Source organism: Monodon monoceros, unplaced genomic scaffold, assembly GCF_005190385.1.
Source record: "Monodon monoceros isolate NGI ecotype Baffin Bay Population unplaced genomic scaffold, NGI_Narwhal_1 Super_Scaffold_11, whole genome shotgun sequence".
Lineage (NCBI taxonomy): Eukaryota > Metazoa > Chordata > Mammalia > Artiodactyla > Monodontidae > Monodon > Monodon monoceros.
In genome coordinates this window covers 117,564,951-117,590,677 of record NW_021703767.1, presented here as the reverse complement: position 1 = coordinate 117,590,677, position 25,727 = coordinate 117,564,951, and positions in this window count along the sequence as shown.

The following is a 25,727-nucleotide window of genomic DNA, read 5'->3' as shown; positions in this document are numbered from 1 at the left end:
AATGTAAACTATGGGCTTTAGATGATAATGATGTGTCAGTGTAGGTTCGTCAATTGTAACATCACTCTAATGAGGGATGTTGACAGTAGGGAGGCTGCGCTCATATGGAGACAGGGTATATATGAGAACTCTGTACTTTCTGCTCAGTTTAGACAGGGTATATATGAGAACTCTCTGTACTTTCTGCTCAGTTTTTCTTTGAACCTAAAACTGCTCTTAAAAATTGAAGTCCATTTAAAAGGGGAGGAAAAGGCTGAATGTGGTTTAGAAATCTCTGCTCCATCGTGAAGCTAGTTATGTGGAACACTCTAGAACACACCCCCTGCTCCTGTACACTGAGGTACTTCAACTCCATACATGTTCCACATTCTCCTTGCCTCTATGCCTTTGCACACATTGCTGTCACTGCCAGGGATGCATATTTCCCTGCACTCCTCTTCACTGAACTATTGGCAAGTTGTTTTGTAAGACAAAGCCTGGGAAAAATTTGTCTTCTTAGTTCCTCATCTTTTCTAGGACAAACCAAATTTAAGCTATGTCAGCATCAGTGAAGTGTAACCTGCATATTAACTTTTCTTTACTTGGAAATTTTGAGGAACTCTGTCTACCTGCCTGCTTTTCATGCAGGGATGTGTGTCTGTCCAAGATTCCAAAATGAGTCATCCCTATTCAAGGGAAACAAATCAACACAATTGCAGAGAAAATCCACACCAGCTACAAATACTGTAGTCTTAGAGTCTTAAATAAAACCAGACCATCTTAACACCAGACACTAGAAGAAATCAAACAACATGAAAATGATGGGACTAATCTGAATTAGCGAAGCAAGTGAAATTGGAGGCGTCTATTAATGAAAGAAAAAGTTTTCATGCAGCTGTGCATAGCAAGAGATAAAAAGTGTAAGAGAAACATAAAGAGAGACATGGAGATAGAACCAAGAGATAGAACATCTGCATAATAAAATTTCAGAAAGAAGAATAATTAATGGATGAGAGGAGCTAATAAGAAAAAATACGATCACCAGAATGAAAGGGAGCACCAACAATACAGCAAATTTTTAAAATAACAGAAATATTTAGAAATATCTTTCTGAATTTTCAAAACTATGAGTATAAAAGCCAAGAGAGAAAGAAAAGAAAAAATGAAAAGTGCCTGTCATCACATTTTTTACAGCCAGCCTACACCCCAGATGACAATAATCTGTTGAAGTATTAAGAATTAACTCCATTCTTAGAAAAACTGTCGGCCAAATTTTAAGTCAAAATAAAATCAGACATTCAACTGACTCAAAATATCTTGCTGTAAAACAAAACAAAAAATCCAAACAAAAAACAAGATCTCAATAAAAGAATGGTGAGGTTTTTTTTGGCACATCTAAATATGAATCAGAAGACAGGAAATGTTAGAAAAAAATTAAAGGAGATTATGCTAGAATATGACACATATATATTCTCCAATTTTTAGAATTTTTAGAATCAACCTATCAATAAAACATAGAGGGCCATCGTATTTAAAGAATCATTTATAACTGGTATAAACCTGAACTGTGTAAACAAAACTATAAAAAACAGAAACTGGAAAGCAGAGATTGGCAGTAGAGGTTGGGGAAAAAGAGAAATAAATTGTTGCAGAGTCAGCTTGAAATCAGTAAATTCTGTGTCTAATTAACAAACAATCAAATTTGTCTTAATTATATAATATAGATTAATATATATAGATTAAATAATTAAATTATAAATGATTTATAAATATATACATATATAGATTACAAAAATATATAATATAAATTAATGAATATCTAGAACAAATTGAGTTAAAGAGAAATTGGTAGGGAAGCTAAAAATGTCATTGCTAAAATTAAGAAAATACTAGAGGAAAAGAGAGAGGAGAATGAAACTCAATTAAGCAAGGAGCCAAAAGACCCTGTTCAAAATTAATATATTCATAAACAATGATATAAGTATATAAATATATAATGTACCCACTTGAAGAGCTAAATAAAAAATTCTGGGCAATGTTTGCCTCAGAAGACTGGGCTTAGGAAGGGGTATAGTGAGGAAAATAAAATCTTCACTTGTGCATTCTGTAACTTCATGTGCTGTTGCTGTTACTTTTAAGTGGTCTACAAAGATTACATCACTATTATATTGATAGTAACTAAAAACAATAATGGTAGTAAAAACACATTAACTCTTCCAATCTTCAACATTTAGTTGTGTGTAGAAAATCTGGCTCTTTATGAACTTGTGCTAATTGAAATGATCAACGAGTTACAACATTTTTATTAAAATAAATCTAATAGAGACTCACACTGTATTTTACTTCCATACATGTAGAAGAGAGAGGTGCTTAAGAACTTATGTTAACTTAATAAAACTCAAAATATAAGTGTTTATATCATTCAAAAAACAGTGATATCCATTTAAATACAATTTTCAATCATAATTATATATTATGAGTGGTTAAAGACAATTTTCACAGTGGCTGAAATGATCCCTAAATCCAGGTGTTCTCTAAAATGCCTTCATTGGAAGTGATACTTTCAAGAACAGTTATGAAGCAGGAGAGTATTTGCTATAATATAGCACCATGGAAAGAATAAATCATTTTCTAATTTTTATTTTACTGACCAGCTCTGAGAAAGATCATAAGTTATCATTGTAAAGAAAACAACCTGGCCTCTTAAGTTACTATTATAAAGAAAAATAACAATTCCTTTAGTATTGGTCTAATTTAAAATTACAATCAAGAACCAGTGTTAAAAGAATCCTTTTAAAATTAAGAAGTTAGAAGGTCAAAAGATTTTGCTTTTTCTTGAATAATTTTAGGAAATGGAGCAAGAAATATCTGGCAATACATTCTTTCTAAAACCCTACTCTGCAATTTTTAATAATTATTTTAAAGTATGTTCCACTAAGTGTTAATAACTCCCCAAGCTTTGTTTTTCTAAGATTTTTAATCACACAGATTCCCAATACACTAATTCCAGAAAAGTACTACACAAAACACAATTTCTATTATTTACTCCTATTTTCCACAGATTTCCAATGTCAAATTTGAAATGTGCATTTATCGAAAAATAATAGCCACCAGCAAGCTTATAATGTACACTATGAATGACAAGAACAGACAGGTTAGTCAGGCATGAAGAGAAAAATTAATGAAGTGAGAAAAGAAATAAGCCAGGAAATCAAAGGGAGAAAAAGTAATTAAATGAGAGCAATAATGCTACAGCAAACACACTTTTATTTCCTGCTGCTTCTCCTCTCCAATTTATTTTTTTTAATATATCTCATACATAGTACAGGTCTTACACATGCTTAGAGCTAGGGTCTTAAGAAGGCATTGCACTCATTTTTTACACATTCACTAGAAGCAGTAGAGTCAGGTTAATTAGTCCAATATTTGCAATATGGTTAGTGTAACTATTCTTCTGGGCTTGCCAGGAACAGTCACAACTTATATCTTTTGGTCCTGTGTAATTGTTAATAGTTCCACCTTTTCCTCTAAACGTTATTTTGGTATAAATGATAGGGGATCATCCTATGTACTGAAGGTTTAACTAAGAAAACCTTAATACTCAAGTCACATCAGGAAAAATTGTGATCTTACTCCTTTTATTGCAATGGGAAAAAAAGATCTTTAAAATATCTTGCTTAAGAAATTTAAACATTGGCTAACAAAACCGGAAAATTCAGAAATATTTTCGTTTTTAGGTGCACAACTACCCATTTCAGCGACAGCACCGAAGGATAGGGCAGAACTTTGAGCAGTACACACCTGGTTGTTAATTTTACCTGGAAGGAGAAATGGACAGAGGTACAAGTCTATTCAAGTCCATGGGCTGTACCCAATTATTTGGATGGATGGTTCAAGGATACGGAAGGGAATGATTGGAAAATTGATGACAGGAGGTCTGGAGATGAGGTATGTGGATATATAACTCTCTGAAAGCCAAAACTTTGAAGATATTTACCTCTCGGGTGAAGGCTCACAAAAGGATGACTTCAGCACAGAAGAATTTTAATAATCCTGTGACTAGGATCACCTGTCTGCGGAGGCTAGTCAAATACTTTCCCAACCATTCCTGCCCTGCCATTGCTCAAAGGGTGAACGGCCAAAGCAAATATGGTGGAAAGGATGGAGGTCATACATAGGCTTGACAACATGAACTTCCATTCACCAAGGATGACCTGGCTACAGCCACTGTAATACAGCCTATTTGTCAGTAGCAGAGACCAACACGGAGTCCCCATTATGGCATCATTCCCTGGGGTGATCAGCCAGGCCTCTGGTGGCAGGTTGATCATATTGGACAGCTTCTATCATGGAAGGGCAGGAATTTTTAATTCCTGAAATAGATATTACTCTACATGGATTTGTCTTACCTATAAGGAAATTTTCTTCCAAAATGATCATCCATGGAATTGAAACATGTCTAGTCCACCATGGCGGTATTCCACAGCATTGCTTCTTGTCAAGGAGCTCATCTAATAGTAAATGAAATATAATAATAGGCCTATGCTCATGGAATTCACTGATCGTACCATGTTCATCCTGAAGCAGCTGGTTTGACAGACTTGTAAAAAAAACCTTTTAAAGGCGCAGTTACAGTGTGAACTATATGGAAACACTGCAGGGCTAGGGTAATGTCCTCCAGGATGTGGTATATGTTCTAAATTAGCCTTCAACACATGGTGTTTTTCTCATAACCAGGACTTGTTGCCTAGGAATTAAGCGGTGGAAATGGAGGTGTCTCTGCTCATTATTGCCCACTAGTGATCTACTTCCTAGTGTTGATCCACCAGAAAACTTTTGCTTCCCATCTTGGTCACCTTAGGTCCTGCTGGTCTAAAGATCTTAGCTCGGGCTTCCCTGGTGGCGCAGTAGTTGAGAGTCCGCCTGCCGATGCAGGGGACACGGGTTCGTGCCCCAGTCCGGGAAGATCCCACATGCCGCGGAGCGGCTGGGCCCGTGAGCCATGGCCGCTGAGCCTGCGCGTCCGGAGCCTGTGCTCCACAACGGGAGAGGCCACAGCAGTGAGAGGCCCGTGTACCGCAAAAAAATAAAAATAAAAATCTTAGCTCTAAATGAATGAATGCTTCTCCCAGGAGACACAACAATGATTGAGTTGGAAGTTAAAACTGTAACCAGGTCAGTTTGGACTCCTCATGCCTTTTAATTCAGAGGCAAAGAAAGGGTTTAATATACTGGCTGGAGTGACTGAGCCTGATTACCACGGAGAAATTGGACTGCCACTCCATGATGGAGGTAAGGAAGAGTATGTCTGGAGTACAGGAGATCCCTTAGGGCATCACTTAGTACAATCGTCTTGTGACCTGAGTCAGTGTAAAACTACAACCTAAGTCAGTTCAGGACTACTAAGGTCCCAGACCCTTCAGGAATAAAGGGTTGGTCAAACCACCAGACAAATTACCACAATTATCTGAGGTGTTTGCTGAGGATAAAGGAAATATGGAATGGATAGTGAAAGCAAATAGTTAAAAAAAAATCTATGACCATGTGACCAATTACAGAAATGAGGACTGTAATACGTATATTTTCTGTAATTTTTTGAATGTGTCATATATATGAGACTATTCTAAATAATCTGTTCATCTGTGTGGATCTGATTCAGTAAATTGAAAAGGTCTTAAGAGAAAAATTGAGGTTTCCCCGAAGAGGACGAAATTCCACTTATAAACAGCAGCTTCAGCCCATGCCTGAAAGCTTCAGCCTGACCTTCCTGACAGCCTGCTTTACACATATCAGACTTGCCGAGCCAGCCCCATAATCAGATAAACCGATTCTTTGAAAAACATCTTGTAATGTGTATCCCCTACTGGTTCTGCTTCTCTATTTGAATTCTAAGTGATATACTATTTTTCCTGAATGTAGAAAAGTACACTAAAATCCCACCACTTCATATCATATGCTGAGCTAAAGCTCTCTGCCAGTTTTCATTCTGAATACTCTTATCAACAGACAGAACTCACATCATAGATGTACCTTGTATATTTGCTTTTAGAAAAATGAAAGAATGTTATTACTGAATATAAACTAGAGTGTAGAAGCAGCATCATTAAAGGAAGTAAACCAAGTATATGTGGACAAAATTTCTTGTTAATAGTTATGTGTTTTACAGGAAATTATGAGGGACAGTTTTTCCAATCTAAAAATGTTAACATAATTGATGACCTGGACTTCATGAAAATTATAAACTACTTTTCTGTGAAAGACAGTCAAGACAATGAGAAGACAAGTCACTGGGAAAAAATATTTATAAAAGACATATCTGATAAAAGATTATTATACCAATAGACAAAAAAGTCTTAAAACTCAATAATAAGAAAAGGAACAACCTCATTTTAAAATAAGCGAAAGATCTAAACTAACACCTTACCAAAGAAGATAAACAGATGGCAAATAAGCATATGAAAAGATGCTCAAAACCATATGTTATTAAGGCATTGCAAATTAACACAACAATGAGATACCACTACTGTTAGAATGGTCAAAATCCAAAACACTAACAGCACCAAAGTCTAGCGAGGATATGGAGCAACAGGAACTCTCATTCACTGCTGGTGAGAATTCAAAATAGTACAGCCATTTTGGGCTTCCCTGGTGGCGCAGTGGTTGAGAGTCTGCCTGCCGATGCGGGGGACATGGGTTCATGCCAGGGTCCGGGAGGATCCCACATGCCACGGAGCAGCTGGGCCCGTGAGCCATGGCCGCTGAGCCTGCGCGTCCGGAGCCTGTGCTCCGCAAGGGAAGGGGCCATAACGGTGAGAGGCCCACGTACAGCAAAAAAAAAAAAAAAAAAAGTACAGCAACTTTGGAAGACAGTTTTTTATAAAATGAAACATACTCTTACCATATGGTCCAGCAATCATGGCCCTTGGTTGTTACCCAAAGTCACTGAAAACTTACGTTCACACAAAAACCTATACACAGGTGGTTATAGCAACTTTTTCATAATTGCCAAAACTGGGAAGCAATCAAGATGTCCTTGAGTAGGTAAATGAAAAATAAACAATAGTAGATCCAGAAAATGAAATATTACTCAGTACTAAAAGGAAACAAGCTATCAAGCCATGAAAAGACATGGAGGGATCTTAAATGCATTCTACTAAGTGAAAGAAGCCAAATGGAAAAAGCCTCCATACTGTATGATTCCAGTTATATGACATTCTGGAAAAAACAAAACAATAGAGAGAGTCAAAGATCATTGGTTGCCAAGGGTTAAGAAAGGGGAAGGAATAAATAGGTGGAACACAGGATTTTTAGGACAGTGAAACTATTCTGTATGACACTATAACAGTAGATACATGCCATTATATACTTGTCAAAGCTAATAGAGCATACAACACTGAAAAAGAACCTTAAGGTGAACTGTGGACTCTGGTGATAATGATATGTCATAGTAGGCTCATGACTGTTACAAACACTCTGGTGGGTGATGCTTATGGTCAGGCAGGGTGTGCATGTGGGGGGCAGAAGGTATATGAGAAATCTCTGTACCCTTTATTCAATTTTTCTTTGAACCTAAAACTGCTCTAAAAACTAAAATCTATTTTTAAAAATCTCTTTAAGACTTTTCCACCATCACTAAAATGAATTCTAAGAATATATAAAAAAAGAAATTAAGTCATTAAAGCTTGGGGGGTGTGTTTCTTCTAACTATAGAACCTCCTTAATTAAATGAGTTGCTATAATGCAAATTTGCACCACCTGAGGTTTCATTATGAATTACTGGGGTTTGTTATCATGAGACATTGAATTAACCATTTTGACAAACTTGAGATAGAAAAATAATCAAAATAGCCACTAGACAAATAACTTATAATTGCAAAATCACAAATTATGACCAACTTAATATAATTGCACTTCTATACTATAAGAGTATATTATATTGTGAACTCATTATATATTAAATTGCCACAAAGGGATTGTCTAGCTAACACAATAAGATAGTGTTTATATATGATAAAATATATTTAAGTGTCAAAAAGGATCTGAAAGAGAAAAATCTATTTTTTCTAAAGTATTCACCTTATTTATTAGGAATCATATTTCAGCATCAGCAAAAACTTAGTGAAGGAGTTTACAATGCTGAAACATTTACAATGAAATGAATTTTTACTTGGATAGAGAGAGTATATTGAGAGTATATTGAATTTTTTGGTTTAACAGCCACGGTGTCAAAGAACTGATAATTTCACTACCAAAAAAAGACCTACCAGTAGCAAAGATGTCAGCAATGAACATTTAACACAACACAGATGAAACAGTTCATTGCAGCTTCAAATTAAACATGAGTAAAAGAATCTATTATTTTTTACATTTCTCAAATTTTCACCATTTGCAAAGTAATCCATATCATAATTCACTGCCTCAGGGACCTCCAGCCCACATGTATATCCTCTTGGATTCAGTTTTCATTCTCTACACTGTGTAACTGCCTCGTAATATTCACCTCCACCCGCTTTTTTTAATTGGCAGAGACATACCCAAGTCCTAAGACCCACAAACCTGCCTGAACTAGTAAGGAAACAATGACATAAGCCTTTCTATACTCCTATAAATCATATATACCATAATAGCTATAATTTTTATTGAACAATAATGAGCTCCTAACTCTGACAGAATAGAAGAGGTAAACCAAAAAATGTTTGAAATCAAAACTCATTGAACAGACACAAAAATTTCTAAGAAATAAAATTTGTCTTTGGAGCCTCTCAGGGCTACTTTCAAAGCTTTTATACACATCTTTGATATTTCTGGTCTTCACTACAAGTTACCAGAGTTGCATCAACTCAACTCTGTATATCTAATCCATCCTTTCCCACCAGATAACCACACATATAAATCCCTCCTTTAAAAAAAAATCCCTCCCTTTTTCCAATTCACCTATTATCACAGTGAAAAACAATAGGTTACAAAATAATTTATTTGTATATGATAACAGTTTAATACATTAGCCTCTTTATTTCAACAGAATAACACTATATTTATCCAAGACATAATATAATGATGGACACCCAGGCAGAATGACAGTTGGGTCAAAGTAATATTTTTGTACATGGGAACTTCTACCACTTGAGACAGTCACTCATGTTTTATAATCTTGACAGGAGAAAGTATTTTTCACCCTTTTCCCCAAACCTCAATTAATTTTGATTCCTCTAGTCATAACCAGGGTTAATTGTCTTCAAAGTGCTGTGTGCAAGGCAATCCATTGAAAAGTGGGGAAAATACATTAATTTCTTGTTCATGTTAACAAGTATAACATTACAGACTACCTCAAACTTAGTGCTGTAAAACAACAATCATTTGTTTAGCTCATGAATGTGCAAGTTAGGCAGAGCTGGATGGGGACAGCTTGTCTCTGCTCTACATGGCATTAGTTGGGGATGCTCAAAGGATGGCATGTGCCAGCCTCACTCACACACCTGGCAGTTAATGTTCTCAGGCAGGACTTAGGCTGGGGTTGCCAAGACGAATATATACACATGGCTTGCCAACATGGTGGGTAGGATCAAAAAGAAGCAGGAGAGAGAGAGAGAGAGAGAGAGAGAGAGAGAGAGAGAGAGAGAGAACAAGCCCTAGGAGGAACCTAGATTGCCTTCCTGAGCTCAATTCCTGAGCACTCCATTAGTTGAGGCAATTACAGTGCTTTGCTAGGCTCAACAGAAGAAAGAATAGACTACAAATTCTGATGGGCGAATGACAAGGTTCTGGGTGCTTATGTGGGATAAGAAGTATTGTAGCTATTTTTCAAAAATAGAAATCACCCTTTATATTTATTTTTACTAAAAAATAAAGCAGATAATTAATCTTACTAATCTTACTAATATTTTATGTGAGGCTCAGTATGGTCCCCTCTCTGAGTTCAGTCCTTATGTTAGTGACATGTTATTTACTATCAGTGAATTACCATGAAGGAAGGGTGAAAGTTCCAGAACACAGAGATATTGAGAGAGGTGCCTTGCTTTTTCCTTCATTTCTAGCCTACAGTGATATGTGTAACAGTCAGCACCCCTGGCTAACTAGCTTTAAGTGTACTGTCAAGTGATCTTAAATTATTCCTCACAAAATGGACCAGTGCCTTAAAAAAAGAGTTCTGCAAAGAAACTTCAGATTAACTCTAATAACACAAACTCATGTGAACTGTGAGAAGATGAGTTGTCACTTTCCCTTCTCTCCAGAAAGGTTGTAGATTGACCATTAGACGATGTAAAAATAATAATGACTTAGCCATACAAGAAAAAAAGTTGTCCAAAATATTTGTTTTAAATTATCAAGAAGACCATTTGAAATACTGTTGAAGACTGTTATTCGTTTATATTGTACATTGAACTGTTAGCAATTTAATATGAACCCGTCGTGATTTGCAGACATTTGAAAATTAAACAACTGAACCCTGAAAGAAAAAACCTTTAAGGTCATACAATATTCATACTAGTAATATATTTAATGTCTCTAGATACAAAATTGAAGCCAACTCCACATTTTTAAATATAGCAGTACCATATGAATGTGTATATATAGTAAACAGAGATGTGTATAAAACTTTAAAAATAACTAAATATATACAATTATGTATATGGATAGGTATATGACTAACATGTATAATATATGTATAAATATGTCTATATGAATCTGTGTAAATTCTCTACATAATATATATGAACACATATATGTGAGATAATTCTTTTTTCAGTTTCTTTTTTCAAGCTTTTGCTTGCTTGAAAGCTCACTTCCATGTAAGAAGTCCAACAATCATGAAAGAACTATGCTGCACGAACAGAGAGAAGCCACATGAAGGTTGATCGAACCATGAACCCTCTTGGACCTGCCAGCATGGCTGAACTACCAGCTGAGTAGTGTAGAGTAAATGGCTCTAGTCAGAGCCACAGAAAGCAGAACTGCCCAGAAGAGCACCACCTGGATTTCTGACCCATGAATGTTAACCAAATGAAATAAAATGTTCTTTTTTGAATTCCCTTAATTGTGGGGTATGTTCTTAATTTAGATAGAGATAGTAAAAATACACACAGTTTCCGTGGAAATCATACGCTTTATCCTGCAATTGCTACTTATTAGCTGTGACTTTGAGCAAATTACTTAACCTCTTTGGGCCTCTATTTCTTTACCTTCAAAAAAGGATCATAAAAGTATCTATTTCATAGGATTCTTTTTTAGGAATTAATGAGTAAATATATATAAACACTTAAAACAGTACCTAGCACATTTTAAGTTACTTATAAGTGTTGGCTATAATCATTTATCATGAGTGTTTATATAGGTCAATTCTCTAATAAATAAATCTTTTTTGTTTTCTATAGTACATTTCTTGACCATCACTCCTATTGCAGTTTAATCTCTTACAGGCTCATTTACTGGACAAATTTAAAACAGTAGAAATATATTGTGTAAATGACTATATTTTCTCAGAAAAGTCTATCGAATCAATTCATTCATTTAAACATTTATAGAACAATTGAAATTTATCAGATATAAGTGCTAACAATAAATAATGAATTATATTTCATCTCTGATCTTAAGAAGCTAATCATTTTTTGGTGATATAGAAACACAAGCAAACCAACTAATGTCAGTACAGTATAATAAGTGCTATAATTGAGATAGTAGGGTGTATGAAAGCATTAGATGAGGGGCAACCTTTCACTATTTCATGAGTGAGTTTTTTTGGGGGGGAAAGGTCAACAGATGACACCACAGGAAAAAGTTAACCTTGAGCTGAGTCATAAAAGATGAGAAGTACTTGGTAAGATGGAAGACTGTAGAAGGATAATTTCAAAAATTTAGGTACAAATGAAATCTATGTGGATGAAGAATATAGAGAAGTAAAACTGATGACACTCAAGAAAAATACAATGCCAAGGTTGAGATGGAAAATATTTTTAAGATTTTTTTTTGATATGGACCATTTTTAAAGTATTTACTGAATTTGTTACAATATTGCTTCTGTTTTATGTTTTGTTTTTTTGACCACAAGGCATGTGGGATCTTAGCTCCCCAACCAGGGATCAAAGCCATAACCCCTGTATTGGAAGGCGACATCTTAACCACTGGATCACCAGGGAAATCCCCAAATGTAAATTTTTAATATGTAATCTAATGAGTATTAACTTCATTTTAAAAGGCATAGAGCCATTTAAAAGATCTGATTAGATATCTGTGTTACACAGATTATCATAGAGGGTAGTTTGGAAGATGAGGAGAATTAAAACAAGACCAACATGGAGATCATTGATAAAGTTTGCTTGATAAGAGCTAGTCTCAAGTAGGAGTAAAGTGGTTAGAAAACAGGGTACAAGTTCAAGATATACTTCAAAGGTAGAATCAATAGGACTTGGTGATGGATTAGATTAAGTCAAGGTATTATTTTTGTATTAAAAATATAACAGCAGCATTACATGATATATATATTTTTTTAACATCTTTATTAGAGTATAATTGCTTTACAATGGTGTGGTAGCTTCTGCTTTATAACAAAGTGAATACATATATCCCCATATCTCTTCCCACTTGCGTCTCCCTCCCACCCTCCCTATCCCACCCCTCTAGGTGGTCACAAAGCACTGAGCTGATCTCCCTGTGCTATGTGGCTTCTTCCCACTAGCTATCTATTTTACATTTGGTAGTGTATATACGTCCATGTCACTCTCTTTGTCCCAGCTTACCCTTCCCACTCCCCATATCAAAAATGGCAGAAGACCTAAATAGACATTTCTCCAAAGAAGATATACAGATTGCCAATGAACACATGAAAGGATGCTCAACATCACTAATCATCATAGAAATGCAAATCAAAACTGCAATGAGGTATCACCTCACACCAGTCAGAATGGTCATCATTAAAAAATCTACAAATAATAAATGCTGGAGAGGGTGTGAAGAAAAGGGAACCCTCTTGCACTGTTGGTGGGAATGTAAATTGATACAGCCACTATGGAGAACAGTATGGAGGTTCCTTAAAAAACTACAACTAGAACTACCATATCACCCAGCAATCCCACTACTGGGCATATACCCTGAGAAAACCATAATTCAAAAGGAGTCATGTACCACAGTGTTCATTGCAGCTCTGTTTACAATAGCCAGGACATGGAAGCAAACTAAGTGTCCATCCACAGATGAATGGATAAAGAAGATGTGGCACATAAATACAATGGAATATTACTCAGCCATAAAAATAAATGAAATTGAGTTATTTGTAGTGAGGTGGATGGACCTAGAGTCTGTCATACAGAGTGAAGTAGTCAGAAAGAGAAAAATAAATACCTTATGCTAAAACATATATATGGAATCTAAAAAAAAAAAATGGTTCTGAAGAACCTAGGGGCAGGACAGGAATAAAGATGCAGACGTACATGGTATATTAGTGTATACTGAATTACACTAAAATATAACTGCATTTTCACATAACATATTTTATTATATTCAGAGAAAAACATTTATTTTAAAACTGTCAAGTCTACAGGGTTGACGTAAGCAGTGCTGGAAGGAAAGTGTGGATGTGAAACAGAAGGTAAAAGAGCAAAGTAAGCCTCAGCTCAGTGGCACTTACTCAAAACACTGTCATTAGTTGTAAAGGAAGTATTTGGCATCAGGAAGTGGAATAGGCAGAAATATTATGATTAATATTATGCAAATATTTTAGTCTTTCTTCCAGTGTCTTTTATAAATTATTTAGTTTCTAATAAGAGTATGATGATAATTCAGAGAGGAGCAACAGGTAAACATAGGGTATTACTTTTAATGTGATAACTTCATTTTAGATAATTTTAAGTGTTCAGTTCATCATGAATTACAAAAATTTCTCAGCCTAATTCTTCAAGTAAGCCTGAATAATCTAAGAAACAAGACTTTTCTTTATAAATATAGGCATTAAGAGAACACAGAAAGTTAATTATTCACTTTTTTTAGATTTTCCATGTTTGGACTTAGTAGTCTTTCCAAAACTTACATAATAACTCAGCAGAGTGGCAAGATATAGTCATGTGGTAAAATTACTTAAAAAAAAAAAAGGTAAACACACACACACACACACACACACACACACACACACACACACACATGATCAAGTTGGAAAAAGATCTACTATCTCAATTTTTCTTTAAAATGAGGTGACAAAGTGAGTAAAATAATTCTTCCAGGATACTTTCAATAAAAATATGTAGAACCTATGGGCTATTTCATAACCATGTTTGAAAAAATATTTTTTTCTCAGAAAAAATGTTTTCCTTAAAGCAATACTTATCAGTCATTCTCCAGAACACATGTCTGCCCATTGGGAATTTATATTTCTCAGGGAATGAACTATATTCCCTGCATAAAATGCATGATTATTCACAAACATTAATATTCATATTTAATATAGTCTACATTTTGAATATATAGTAATAATAAATGTATTAATGATACATCCTCAGTTTAGCTCCTGTTTTAGTTAATTGAAAAAAAATCTTGCATTATCAAGTCTATGTTCTAACAAAAATAGTCTCCATCAGTAAGATGCAGTAACAAGTCATCAGTGGAGATATGTCTTTAAGTATCATATTAACTGTATAAACATTTTATTTCCAAATGATTTTTTAATATTACTTTAAGATCACATAAAGAAAACCAACTTAGGGCCATTAAGGCATTTCAAGATTAAACTGCCTAACAATTTCTTTTATGTTAAAAACTTTCCAAATTGGCAGATAGCAAGTTAGAGTTAAGTTGAAATTAAACATGGGCTATAAATTTTAATTAATAAAGGTATGATACAAAATTGTTTCATACGAAAAGTCGTTATTGATGGAATTTTATTTAAAGATTAAGAAAAAGCTTAGATATAAGGCAGGATATGTTTTTCTTTTATTCCTGGATTCACGTTTACATGTCCCGTTACAGAACTTATATTTTTGGAAAATAATTACTCTCTGTATTTTGGAAGAGCCTTCAGCATTGTCTGTATGTATTCTAATAGTTTGAAGTGTATAAATATAATAAGTATAATCTCACAGCAATGTGAAGCGCCCAAAAGAAAATTTAGCAAAACAAATCGTTGTGTCAGAAACGTGCATGTGTGCGTTTAATTCACTTCTGGATTCTTAATGTTCTTGACATTGCTTCTCATTGCATTTGATAAAAGTGAACTATTAAATGTGCTGTCAAAAAACCTAAGCATATCTTTTGAGCAAAGATATACTTGATATTATGTTTACGTGACAAAAGTTTGTTTTATCTAGAATACTTCTTAGGAGTCCTGGGGAGGACAACACCCCAAAACTGATATTTTTTTGAGGCGCTGTTTAGAATTTCTCTTTTAACTCTCCATCCCCGTGGAAGACATAAAGTCTCTTAAGGAGATTAGTTTAAAGGACATTCAATTATTAGAGACAATAATCTCTGCCACCACCCTCAAACAAATTCATACATATTTAAGAAGAAGTTTGCTGTATTCAGATTGCTGCCAGGAATTTAAATTCCTTCTAATAAAATTATGTCATAACAATGGCAGAAATATTTTTTAAATATGAACACACACCAAGACAATGGGCAAGAAGACCCGAAAGGTATCAGTATAATTTTAGAATGTGTGAAGCAGCTTTATCTGATAAAATTGATAACTGAATGCCTGCAGATGCCATGAAAAGCAGGTCAGTCTACTCTGGAAGGGCTGAGGAACTGCACGTACAATGCACTGTGGAAGGCAGCATGAAGCAGGAGTTGAAAATAGGAGGAGTGTTTAAAAGTCTATATGAGGGGCAATGAGACCCTCAGTCTTCTCCTAGATTCAGCACCTTTCTCCTCCACCCAGTAGACTACAGGTTTAATTCGTAGAGAACTGGAAGCAGAGAAGCCCCAGCTCAGGGAAACCAAGCATTGTAAAGAAAGCAAAGGCCCTACTGGAAATGGGGCCAGAGTATTGACAAACCCCAACCAGAAGCCAGACAAGGAAGCCCTAGAGAGGCAATCCGTACCCATCAGTCCACAGTGATCAGCTGGGGGCACAAAGCAGGAGGAGGGTGTAAAATTAATCTAAAGGGATAATTAGAGAACTTTCTTCACAGAAAGTAATAAAAAATGAAAAAGCATATGGAAAAGAAAAACAAGAAAGGGCTCTAGGAAATTAATAATAGGATATATGAAAATTAAAATATATATTGTATAATATGTATACGTGTATACATTATACACACACAAATACTTTAGAAAGTTTGGATGTATGCAAGATAACATTTAAATAATTTCCATAATATTAAAGCAAAAGGGGGCTTCCGGGAAGATGGCGGAAGAGTAAGACGCGGAGGTCATCTTCCTCCCCACAGATAGACCAGAAATACATTTACACGTGGAACAACTCCTACAGAACACCTACTGAACACTGGCAAAAGACCTCAGACCTCCCAAAAGGCAAGAAATCCCCCACGTACCTGGAGGGGGTTAAAAACGCTGCTTAAAGGAGCTCCAGAGACGGGCGCGAGCCGCGGCTAAAAGCACGGACCTCAGAGACGGGCAGGAGACGCTAAGGCTGCTGCTGACACCACCAAGAAGCCTGTGTGCGAGCACAGGTCACTCTCCACACCTCCCTTCCGGGGAGCCTGTGCAGCCCGCCACTGCCAGGGTCCCGGGATCTAATGACAACTCCCGCGGGAGAGCGCACGGCGCACCCCAGGCTGGTGCAACGTCACGCCGGCCTCTGCCGCCGCAGGCCCGCCCCGCCCTCTGTGCCCCTCCCTCCCTCCCTCCCGGCCTGAGTGAGCCGGAGCCCCGGAATCAGCGGCTCCTTTAACCCTGTCCTGTCTGAGCGAAGAACAGAAGCCCTTCGACAACCTACAAGCAAAGGCGGGGCCAAATCCAAAGCTGAGCCCCCGGGAGCTGTGAGAACAAAGAAGAGAAAGGGAAATCTCTCCCAGCAGCCTCAGAAGCAGCGGATTAAAGCTCCACAATCAACTTGATATACCCTGCATCTGTGGAATACCTGAATATACAACGAATCATCCCAAATTGAGGAGGTGGACTTTGAGAGCAAGATTTATGATTTTTTTCCCCTTTTCCTCTTTTTGTGAGTGTGTATGTGTATGCTTCTGTGTGAGATTTTGTCTGTATAGCTTTGCTTCCACCATTTGTCCTAGGGTTCTATCCGTCCTTTTTTTTTTTCTCTTAATAATTATTTTTTTATTTTAATAACTTTATTATATTTTATCTTACTTTATTTTATTTTACTTTATCTTCTTTCTTTCTTTCTTTTTTTCTTCCTTCCCTCCTTCCTTCCTTCCTTCCTCCCTCCCTCCCTCCTTTCTTTCTTTCTTTCTTTCTTTCTACTTCTACTAATTCTTTCTTCCTACTTTTTCTCCCTCTTATTCTGAGCCGTGTGGATGAAAGGCTCTTGGTGCTGCAGCCAGAAGTCAGTGCTGTGCCTCTGAGGTGGGAGATCCAACTTCAGGACACTGGTCCAGAAGAGACCTCCCAGCTCCACATAATATCAAACGGCAAAAATCTCCCAGAGATCTCCATCTCAACACCAGCACCCAGCTTCACTCAACGACCAGCAAGCTACAGTGCTGGACATCCTATGCCAAACAACTAGCAAGACAGGAACACAACTCTACCCATTAGCACAGAGGCTGCCTAAAATCATAATAAGTCCACAGACACCCCAAAACATATCACCAGACGTGGACCTACCCACCAGAAAGACAAGATCCAGCCTCATCCATCAGAACACAGGCACTAGTCCCCTCCACCAGGAAGCCTACACAACCCACTGAACCAACCTTATCCACTGGGGACAGACACCAAAAACAATGGGAACTATGAACCTGCAGCCTGCAAAAAGGAGACCTCAAACACAGTAAGATAAGCAAAATGAGAAGATAGAAAAACACACAGCAGATGAAGGAGCAAGATAAAAACCCACCACACCTAACGAATGAAGACGAAATAGGCAGTCTACCTGAAAAAGAATTCAGAAAAATGATAGTAAAGATGATCCAAAATCTTGGAAATAGCATAGACAAAATGCAAGAAACATTTAACAAGGACCTAGAAGAACTAAGGATGAAACAAACAATGATGAACAACACAATAAATGAAATTAAAAATACTCTAGATGGGATCAATAGCAGAATAACTGAGGCAGAAGAATGGATAAGTGACCTGGAAGATAAAATAGTGGAAATAACTACTGCAGAGCAGAATAAAGAAAACAGAATGAAAAGAACTGAGGACAGTCTCAGAGACCTCTGGGACAACATTAAACTCACCAACATTCGAATTATAGGGGTTCCAGAAGAAGAAGAGAAAAAGAAAGGGACTGAGAAAATATTTGAAGAGATTATAGTTGAAAACTTCCCTAATATGGGAAAGGAAATAGTTAATCAAGTCCAGGAAGCACAGAGAGTCCCATACAGGATAAATCCAAGGAGAAATATGCCAAGACCCATATTAATCAAACTGTCAAAAATTAAATACAAAGAAAACATATTAAAAGCAGCAAGGGAAAAACAACAAATAACACACAAGGGAATCCCCATAAGGTTAACAGCTGATCTTTCAGCAGAAACTCTGCAAGCCAGAAGGGACTGTCAGGACATATTTAAAGTGATGAAACAGAAAAACCTGCAACCAACATTACTCTACCCATCAAGGATCTCATTCAGATTTGATGGAGAAATTAAAACCTTTACAGACAAGCAAAAGCTGAGAGAGTTCAGCACCACTAAACCAGCTTTACAACAACTGCTAAAGGAACTTCTCTAGGCAAGAAACACAAGAGAAGGAAAAGACCTACAACAACAAACCCAAAACAATTAAGAAAATGGGAATAGGAACATACATATCGATAATTACCTTAAATGTAAAAGGACTAAATGCTCCCACCAAAAGACACAGATTGGCTGAATGGATACAAAAACAAGACCCTTATACTTGCTGTCTACAAGAGACCCACTTCAGAGCTAGAGACACATACAGACTGAAAGTAAGGGGATGGAAAAAGATATTTCATGCAAATGGAAACGAAAAGAAAGCTGGAGTAACAACTCTCATATCAGACAAAATAGACTTAAAAATAAAGACTATTAGAAGAGACAAAGAAGGACACTACATAATGATTAAGGGATTGATCCAAGAAGAAGATATAACAATTGTAAATATTTATGCACCCAACATAGGAGCACCACAATACATAAGGCAAATACTAACAGCCATAAAAGGGGAAATCGACAGTAACACATTCATAGTAGGGGACTTTAACACCCCACTTTCACCAATGGACAGATAGTCGAAAATGAAAATAAATAAGGAAAAACAAGCTTTAAATGATACATTAAACAAGATGGACTTAACTGATATTTATAGGACATTCCATCCAAAAACAACAGAATACACATTTTTCTCAAGTGCTCATGGAACATTCTCCAAGATAGATCATACCTTGGGTCACAAATCAAGCCTTGGTAAATTTAAGAAAATTGAAATTGTATCAAGTATCTTATTTGAACACAACGCTATGAGACTAGATATCAATTACAGGAAAAGATCTCTAAAAAATACAGATACATGGAGGTTAAACAATACGCTACTTAATAACGAAGTGATCACTGAAGAAATCAGAAAATACCTAGAAACAAATGACAATGGAGTCACGACGACCAAAAATCTATGGGATGCAGCAAAAGCAGTTCTAAGAAGGAAGTTTACAGCAATACAATCCTACCTTAAGAAACAGGAAAAATATCGAATAAACAACCTAACCTTGCACCTAAAGCAATTAGAGAAAGAAGAACAAAAAAACGCCAAAGTTAGCAGAAGGAAAGAAATCATAAAAATCAGATCAGAAATAAATGAAAAAGAAATGAAGGAAACGATAGCAAAGATCAATAAAACTAAAAGCTGGTTCTATGTGAAGATAAACAAAATTGATAAACCATTAGCCAGACTCATCAAGAAAAAGAGGGAGAAGACTCAAATCAATAGAATTAGAAATGAAAAAACGAGAAGTAACAACTGACACTGCAGAAATACAAAAGATCATGAGAGATTGCTACAAGCAACTCTATGCCAATAAAATGGACTACCTGGAAGCAATGGACAAATTCTTAGAAATGCACAACCTGCCAAGACTGAATCACGAAAAAATAGAAAATATGAACAGACAAATCACAAGCACTGAAATTGAAACTGTGATTAAAAATCTTCCAACAAACAAAAGCCCAGGACCAGATGGCTTCACAGGCGAATTCTATCAAATATTTAGAGAAGAGCTAACACCTATCCTTCTCAAACTCTTCCAAAATATAGCAGAGGGAGGAACACTCCCAAACTCATTCTACGAGGCCACCATCACCCTGATACCAAAAGCAGCCAAGGATGTCACAAAGAAAGAAAACTACAGGCCAATATCACTGATGAACATAGATGCAAAAATCCTCAACAAAACACTAGCAAACAGAATCCAACATCATATTAAATGGATCATACACCATGATCAAGTGGGGTTTATTCCAGGAATGCAAGGCTTCTTCAATATACGTAAATCAATCAACGTGATACACCATATTCACAAATTGAAGGAGAAAAAACATATGATCATCTCAATAGATGCAGAGAAAGCTTTTGACAAAACTCAACACCCATTTATGATAAAAACCCTGCAGAAAGTAGGCATAGAGGGAACTTTCCTCAGCATAATAAAGGCCATATATGACAAGCCCACAGCAAACATCATCCTCAATGGTGAAAAACTGAAAGCATTTCCACTAAGATCAGGAACAAGACAAGGTTGCCCACTCTCACAACTCTTATGCAACGTAGTTTTGGAAGTTTTAGCCACAGCAATCAGGGAAGAAAAGGAAATAAAAGGAATCCAAATCGGAAAAGAAGAAGTAAAGCTGTCACTGTTCGCAGATGACATGATACTATACATAGAGAATCCTAAAGATGCTACCAGAAAACTAGTAGAGCTAATCAATGAATTTGGTAAAGTAGCAGGATACAAAATTAATGCACAGAAATCTCTGACATTCCTATACAGTAATGATGAAAAATCTGAAAGTGAATTCAAGAAAACACTCCCATTTACCACTGCAACAAAAAGAATAAAATATCTAGGAAAAAGCCTACATAAGGAGACAAAAGAACTGTATGCAGAAAATTATAAGACACTGATGAAAGAAATTAAAGATGATACAAATAGATGGAGAGATATACCATGTTCTTGGATTGGAAGAATCAACATTGTGAAAATGACTCTACTACCCAAAGCAATCTATAGATTCAATGCAATCCCTATCAAACTACCACTGGCATTTTTCACAGAACTAGAACAAAAAATTTCACAATTAATGTGGAAACACAAACGACCCCGAATAGCCAAAGCAATCTTGAGAACGAAAAACGGAGCTGGAGGAATCAGGCTCCCTGACTTCAGACTATACTACAAAGCTACAGTAATCAAGACAGTATGGTACTGGCACAAAAACAGAAAGATAGATCAATGGAACAGGATAGAAAGCCCAGAGATAAACCCACGCACATATGGTCACCTTATCTTTGATAAAGGAGGCAGAAATGTACAGTGGAGAAAGGACAGCCTCTTCAATAAGTGGTGCTGGGAAAACTAGGCAGGTACATGTAAAAGTAGGAGACTAGATCACTCCCTAACACCATACACAAAAATAAGCCCAAAACGGATTAAAGACCTAAATGTAAGGCCAGAAACTATCAAACTCTTCAAGGAAAATATAGCAAGGACACTCTATGACATAAATCACAGCAAGATCCTTTTTGACCCACCACCTAGAGAGATGGAAATAAAAACAAAAATAATCAAATGGGACGTAATGAAACTTCAAATCTTTTGCACAGCAAAGGAAACCATAAACAAGACCAAAAGACAACCCTCAGAATGGGAGAAAATATTTGCAAATGAAGCAACTGACAAATGATTAATCTCCAAAATTTATAAGCAGCTCATGCAGCTTAATAACAAAAAAACAACCCAAGCCAAAAATGGGCAGAAGACCTAACATTTCTTCAAAGAAAAGATACAGACTGCCAACAAACACATAAAAGAATGTTCAACATCACTAATCATTAGAGAAATGCAAATCAAAACTACAATGAGATATCATCTCACACCAGTCAGAATGGCCATCATCAAAAAATCTAGAAACAATAAATGCTGGAGAGGGTGTGGAGAAAAGGGAACTCTCTTGCACTGTTGCTGGGAATGTAAGTTGATACAGCCACTGTGGAGAACAGTATGGAGGTTCCTTAAAAAACTACAAATAGAACTACCATATGACCCAGCAATCCCACTACTGGGCATATAACCTGAGAAAACCATAATTCAAAAAGAGTCATGCACCACAGCGTTCATTGCAGCTCTATTTACAATAGCCCGGAGATGGAAACAACCTAAGTGTCCATCATCGGATGAATGGATAAAGAAGACGTGGCACATATATACAGTGGAATATTACTCAGCCATAAAAAGAAACGAAGTTGAGCTATTTGTAATGAGGTGGATAGACCTAGAGTCTGTCATACAGAGTGAAGTAAGTCAGAAAGAGAAAGACAAATACCGTATGCTAACACATATATATGGAATTTAAGAAAAAAAAAAGTCATGAAGAACCTAGGGGTAAGACAGGAATAAAGACACAGACCTACTAGAGAATGGACTTGAGGATATGGGGAGGGAGAAGGGTGAGCTGTGACAAAGCGAGAGAGAGGCATGGACATATATACACTACCAAACGTAAGGTAGATAGCTAGTGGGAAGCAGCCGCATAGAACAGGGAGATCAGCTCTGTGCTTTGTGACAGCCTGGAGGGGTGGGATAGGGAGGGTGGGAGGGAGGGAGACGCAAGAGGGAAGAGATATGGGAACATATGTGTATATATAACTGATTCATTTTGTTGTAAAGCAGAAACTAACACACCATTGTAAAGCAATTATACTCCAATAAAGATGTTAAAAAAAAAAAAGCAAAAGGTAAGTGATGTAAAACAGGAGAAAATAGTTTTAAAATTAGAGAAATTGTCTAGGAGTTTCTACAGCCAATATTAAGAATTCCAGAAAGAGGAAAGAAAATTAAGAGTGGGAGAAATACCAAAAAAAAAAAACAAACCTCTCAGAATTGAAAGAAATGACTTTATTCATTGAAAGTGCCCAATACGTGCTAAAAAGGATTAATAATAAAGACTTTCCTTCACCTAAAAGATGAAACTGGAAAAATTTCTGAACCCCAGTGATAATGAATAAATTCTAAAGTTTCTAGTCTCCAAAAATCAGTTCTGTAAAATGGAATAAAAATCACAGTGGCCTTTGACTTTTCAGTGCCTACACTGGAAACTAGATGACCATAAGGAAAGCCTTCAAAGGTCTGAGGGAAGGCAATATTCAGCCTAGATTTCTAAAGTCAGTTCTGTCTACAATTCATGTTTTGAGGTGAAAAGATAGATATTTTGATACATGCAAGTGTTCAGAAGTTTCAAAAATCACAAATTATCCCTAAAGGAAGTTTCTTTAGAATTGTTGTCCATGAGACCACACTACTCGGCTTTTCTCCAACCTCTCATTATTCCTTCTCTTTCTTTGCAGGCTAATCCTTCTTTACGGAAATATCAAAGTATGCTTTGTTTGTGTGCACTGATAATTTTTTCTTTTATCTTTTTTCAGATAACTGTCACTTGAAATATTTATCTGTTAATATGTGTACGTAAATATGTACTAATACAAATATATGTTCATATCCATATCTAACAAAAATTATTAAATTCAGATTTTTACTTGAAACTATTCAGAAAATTAGTGTTAAAAAAGTCGTCTTGTACAAATTTACTATGTGAAATAAATATATATAATAAAAATCTTTTCCTTTTAAATTCATACAACAAGAATTGATGAGTTCCAATTCCAAAACTATCCTTTTAAAAACTATTAAATGTAGGAAAGTTTTTCAATCCTCTTTCAGAATCAGTTACCTTATATTTAATATTTGAATGATGATAATACCTGTATTATGGGTTGATTGGGAGGCTGAAATGCAATTATGTCAGGTAAAATGACTAGATACAATTGGTGCTTTAAAAACATTTAATGTTTTTTCACTTCAGCCTGCCTTATTTCTTCCCTCAGTCTGAGCATAAACAGAAAAGATGGAATTTTTTTAGAAAATACATATTCCAAATGGAAGAAGATCCTGGCTAGATAGAGTGGAGAAGTGAAGTCAAGGTTATCTGAGACATGAGGCGGTAGAATGATTTTATTAGCTGCCATGTGTATAGACTTTGGAGGTAGATGGTAATACCTAAACAGTAAATTTTAGGAGATTTTCTCTGTTTTGTGAGCTATATATTCTTTTACTGATTTTTCAGAAATAACTCCAAGCCTTTTACCAGTCTGTGGAGTTGAATTTGTGTATCTTTTGAATATAGCACAATAATGAATCTTATCTTGAGGCAAGAGAAAAATACAGACATTTGTATTTTTCTATTCAGATGCAGAGAAATCACTGCAAATAAGCTTATTATACTTCATACGGCCTCCATTGACAGTCCATTCTAACAGACTTTTTCCTAGTCATCTTTTGACCAGAAATTACCCCATTTGCCACTTTGTAACATGGCATACAGCTTGTGTTTAGAAATCTTCACCCTGTTTTACTCTGATGGTATTGAGAAAAATTGTCCCTTTAATGTTCAGTGAAAGTTCAGAGGGACCTCTCATGGAAGGTACCCCAATATAAATGACATCCAATTCTTCATTTTACAGATGAGAAAATCCTAACCCAAATAAGTGAATTAAATTTTCGAAGGTCACATAGTTAGCAGCTGGCAAAGGAGGACTCAGAGCCCACATCTCTTGAATCCTCGCTCAATTTGTCACCTTATATTTCTCACCTTATATTTCTCTGAATACTCAGAGATTCATTAAAAGAATATAATATGGTGATATCTCTCTAGAATTAGGCCAATATAACACCTTAATTTTCTCCAGTAACATTTCTTCAGTGTAGACCTCTGAATGCTCAGCCTCAATCCTTGAGGAAATCTACAAAGGCTTGCTTGACTTGAAACCCAAACTCATTGCTAAATAAAACCATTGTAGCATAAAGCATGGCTTTTGAGAAGCATGTCCAAATAAAAACCTCCGTTGCATTGAGTCATTCTTACTTAAATTTATTCCTAATATTCAATACTATTTCCCATAATGATTTCAATTATCATTACACATCTACATTTTTAAAAATATCATAGTTGTTTGATTTCATGAGGGAGCTTCTGAAAAACTATTAATTTCCCTATTTGCAAGTCTGTTAGCTTCACCTCGAGATTCAGTTGGAAAAGTAGTTTGAACTGCTAGCTGTTACAACTCATTGTTATGTTTCCTAGTTACTGAAGCAAAGCTGTCCTAAATGAAGACAAAGTAGAAACATTACACCTGTCAAATGAAGTTACCGGGATCTGACAGAAGCTGTTATTGCCTTATCACCAAATTTCAAAGTCTTCTATGCATGATCTGTTTCATTATAGGAACCTACTGTCATGGGATTTATTATTTTTATTCCAAAGCTGCTAAAAAGTATTTTGTTTTATTCACCTATGTCTAATGATGAGATTAACAGTCTGAATCCAAAAGATACCATTGACAGGGACATTGCCATTGATGTCAAGGTGGTCAGAACAATAAAA